Below are 4,846 nucleotides of genomic sequence, written 5' to 3' on the forward strand. Positions count from 1 at the left end.
CCACCTGAAACCAGTTGTCACCTCACCTGATCTGAAGTCGTCGGAGATGGTGGTCGCATGGTAAAAACGTTTAGTTATCGCCTGATCTGAACTCGCCGGTGATGTCGATGGCAACTCAACATGAAGTCTTTAATTTGATGGAGATGATGATTGTGGATTTATGGCATGACGACAACGCCACGGCTAGGGAGGTCAAGATCTTCTTTCCAATGGTAGAAAATTAAAATGGGGTGATGAGAAGTACATGTTGTTAATTCAATAATAACTGTTTTCAAAAATTCTTTGTATGATAATTGTAGTTTAATAATAATGTAGTATTTCTCTTGAAACTATCACATGAAATCATTCCATCTTCTTCGAATGATACATTGCCGGCCCAATATAACTGAGAGCTTGAAAGATAAATTTATTGTGTGCAAAGGTTAAGAAAACTAACATTTTGAGAGCAACATAAAATATATATTACAAACAAGGGATTACACTTTATATTTATTAATCAACATATAAGAAAGAATCAATAAAGATTTGTTAAACGCCCGCCGACAAATGAGTAAGTCTCATATCTAACGTTACAACTCCCCCAACAACCCTTCCACCTTCCTCCCATCACAACAACTTGGAAGATCGTTGATTGCACCATCCAAACAAGTCTTGCAGTCGTCACTTGAAAGATCCCTAGTGCATTGAACCAACCGGTAAAGTTTTTTTGAATCGTCAAGGTCTATAACGCCAGCAGCGTACATTTTTGGGTCAGTGTAAGCTGTGTATGCCAAATCACTCGAGTCTTTTGGTTGCTAGGTTAAATAAAGTTGGATTACTTACGCTGTTTATGTTCAACAAGTAAAACTTATTATCTTCGTCTATTTGGCCAAAGAAGCTACTATTGGAATATTTCAAGAGACATTGGCCATACCATATTGTCGCAGCCTTGTTGTATGGGCAACGTTTACGAATTTCAGCACTAGCATTAGCAACACAAGACTTGCAATCTTCACTTGACACGTCACCCCGATACAAAGATAGGCCAAAGGTTGAGCTTGGTATTGATCCAAAGCCATTTGGAGGGGTTTTGTAGTACAAGTTACCTAGGAGTGTGTCGAGGCTTTGATCATAAGCAACGTTTTTAGACCTGGACATCTTACCGGGTTAAAGGTCAGACCGACTCGGGAGGGCGGACCAGTGTTTGACCCGGATGACGCCATAAATAAATGACAGAATTACAAATTTTGTCCTTTAAAAAAACCAAATTACGGATCGTGTCCTTTTTTTAGTTTCTTTGTAGGCGGTGTACTTTAAACTTTTTTTCTACATGTTATGTCCTTTACGCTAGCTGGATTAAAAAAACTCAGTTAAATGTCCTCATGTAAGGGCATATTAGTCTTTTCGTCTACACCTGCAAAAACTTTATATAACACTCTGTTTCTTCCATAACTCATCCACCACCACCAACACCCACCATCAACACCCACCTTCAACCACCACCAAACCCACCAACCTCCCCTACGGTTAGTGATGTATCAGACCCACCCACCTTCAACCACCACAAAGGTTCAGACCCAAACCCACCACCAAATCCACCACCACCAAGCCCACCACCAACACCCACCAAAAACCCTAATTCCATCACCTCCGGCGACAGACCACGATGGTGATATTCACCTTCTCCGGCGCCGTCTACGGACCACGATAGTTGCATTTAACTATTCTCCGGCACCGTCAACGGACCACGATGGTTGCATTTAATATCCACCACCAACCCCACCTCCGGTTTCCGGCCACCTGAACTAGCACCTCCGGTTTCCGGCCACCTGAACCACCACCTCCGTTTCCGGCCACCTGAACCATCACCTCCGATTTCCGGCCACCTGAATCACCGCCTCCTTTTTCCGACCACCTGAACCACTACCATCTTTTTTCGGGCCAGATCTGAACACACCGTTCAGATCTTAACCTCGTTCTTTCTTGTGTCAATCTTGCTAATTTAGGTATTATTATTATTATTATTACTTTTATTATTATTCACTGATTAGGCGTTTTTGCTTGAATGATTGCACTTTACTGGAGTTCTGTCTCATATGTTGAAATAACACTAGTAATCTATGATATTTGTGAAGTTTATGTATCCTAGATTGTTTTAACATCCAGCTTATATATTGTAGGAATCTGTATATTATGATGCATAGTGAACTTAAGGAAGACTGAAGCACCTTATATTGATAGAACCAATTGCAGTCGGTTTTTTAATCGTTTGAAAATTAGAATGGATGTAACAACTGAAGAGCAAAATAATATAGACCAAGCGACCGATAGTTATCCATTGCTAGTGGAAACTCGAGAACACCGTGAGGAGGTGGTGATCTAAACGAGGTTAAGATCTGAACGGTGTGTTCAGATCTGACGACGGAGGAGTAGGCGGAGATCCGGTTAACAGCGGAGGTGATGGAATTGGGGTTTTTGGTTTGGTCTGGAAGATGGAATTGGGTTTTGGAGGGGAGGTTGGCGCGTTTGGTGGTGGTTGCTGGAGGTTGAAGGTGGGTGTTGATGGTGGGTGTTGGTGGTGGGTTTGGTGGTGGTGGATGAGTTCTGGAAGAAAGAAAGTGTTATATAAAGGTTTTGCAGGTGCAGAGGAAAAGACAAATATGCCCTCACATGCGCCTTACGTGAGGGCATTTAACTGAGTTTTCTAACCCTGTTAGCGTAAAGGACATAACGTGTAGAAAAAAAAGTTTAAAGTACACCGCCTGCAAAGAAACTAAAAAAAGGACACGAACCGTAATTTGGCTTTTTAAAGGACAAAATTTGTAATTCTGTCTAAATAATTTAAATATATAATTGCATATATATATAATTCATATACATATAAAAATAATGATATCAAAAAATAATAATAAGAACAAACTTTAATTTATCTATGTTCTATGTTTTTAAATATGTATGATTTATGTTTGATCAATATAGGCATCAATGAAACTTGGTTGGTTAGTTCATGGATAATTATTAAAGCTTCTATCTCCAAAATGACCAAAGTTCGAATCCCGGTATGCACATTTCATTTTGGATTTAATGAAAAAATGGGTTTTACTGGTTCACTTGCCGGGTCAACCGGTCCAACCGGTCTGGGCCGACCGCTCACTCGCAAAACCGGCCGGGTTTTTCGTAAACGGGCCAAATACATTGACCCGAACCAGTATAGGGACTGGGTCCCGGCCGGGCCGGGTTTCAAAACACTGATCATAAGGACTATAAGGTGTAAAGTAACCAGAACTTATAGAGCAAAAGTGGTATAGGGGGTCAACCCCAATAACCATTTGCACAAAGATAAAAAACGAAAGGACACCGGTGGTGAAGGATGATGACATCTTGTTGTATGAAAAAAGAAGATTGATGAGTATGTATGTTTTGTTATAACTTGCGTGCTAAGTTGCTCGGTATGCATGTTATATATATATGTGTGTGTATAGGAGGTGAACATCGTAACCAAGAAACCAACAAAGTTAACTGTAATAGGTTAGACGTTTTCAACTTATGAAGCTTTCAATTAAACGATTTTTTGGAAATTATTGTGTATAATAAAACGTTATTATACACGTGCAATAATTTTAGTTATTCTTAACATAATCTTTATAATTATATATTTTATATTCTATACTTTGTAAAAAACGTTATATAAATAATAGGCTTTTTAGCCTCGCGATCCACACTTGTGCTTGTTTGTTAAATGATTTTATTTTTAGGCTTGAGTTGTTTTTTGAGCCAATTCTGAGTAGTAACTCATGAGGAGCTTGCCTCTTTTACATCCTTAAGAAAATCTACTAGCGAAGAGGTTTGGTCCAATTGCCAAATGAACAACCTAAGAACTTAAGGGCTATGAATGCTCACTAGGAACACAAGATAGAAGTTTATTTAGTGTTGTTGTAAACCTTTATATAGTGGTATAAGCTTGTAGAATAACATCACACGCTTAATTGTCATTTCATTTGACAAGTTGAGAAAGGCTCATGTGATGCTTGATGGAGACCAAAAGCAAACACAATGTATCGATTAATCATTAATGTAAAATCTTCAAATGAGGACGATTACAAATGGTTATTCGTTTGCTTTTAGCTTCTTGGGAAACAATTCAATTCATGTGATGCTCAATGCATATCACATGTAAACATAATCTTTGCCTCAAATAAGACATTGGCTTTTAAGTAAATACAAAGTATGTTATGTGTCCGGATTCAGAAGTGGATAATTTGTGGTCTACTCACACTTGCTTAAGAGGTACAAGAAGAGCCAATGAATTAAACAAGGTGGATGATCAACATATAGAATCTCTTTGGGTTGTATAGTAAACAAATAAGAAAACTAGAAGGATTACTATACAATATATCGCGAGATTGTTGAAAAGTTAACATAAACGAGTGCCGCCTTTTAAATTGTCTTGTGTTGACCTTAAAAGCAACTTAACCTCTTTGTCTCATTACTGTTGTTTTTTTACTTAACCTCCACTAAGATATCTTGCGTTAACGTATAGATAAGTAGGGTACAGTCACTAATCATACTGATGTCATCAAATTACAACCACATCTCCACCACAAACCCAACCCATACCCAATGAATTCTCATTGTCCTCGCCGCTACGCGTGGATCACATACTAGTTATTATATATTAGTTTACTTCCAAACTCATGTTTATTCTTTAATTTTATTTGTGCCTATTTGTGTTTGAAGCAGCTGCTATTATTGTTAAGGTTTACAGATGACAACTCAAGATCTATCAGAGGTTCCTATTTCCACAAAAGTTGAAGAGGGGTTGGATCTACCTGATATACCAACAAAAACACCTTAGATTATTGCTGAT

General features: G+C 38.4%; 1 pseudogene; it reads right to left on the bottom strand.

The window, feature by feature from the left end:
- Positions 1-417: 417 nt before the first annotated feature.
- LOC143635540 (antimicrobial ginkbilobin-2-like protein) lies at positions 418-3,359 on the bottom strand (annotated as a pseudogene).
- Positions 3,360-4,846: the final 1,487 nt, after the last annotated feature.

Source organism: Bidens hawaiensis, unplaced genomic scaffold (genome assembly GCF_021521415.1).
Source record: "Bidens hawaiensis isolate Kalapana, Puna unplaced genomic scaffold, B.hawaiensis_p1.1 tig00000536_1, whole genome shotgun sequence".
NCBI lineage: Eukaryota > Viridiplantae > Streptophyta > Magnoliopsida > Asterales > Asteraceae > Bidens > Bidens hawaiensis.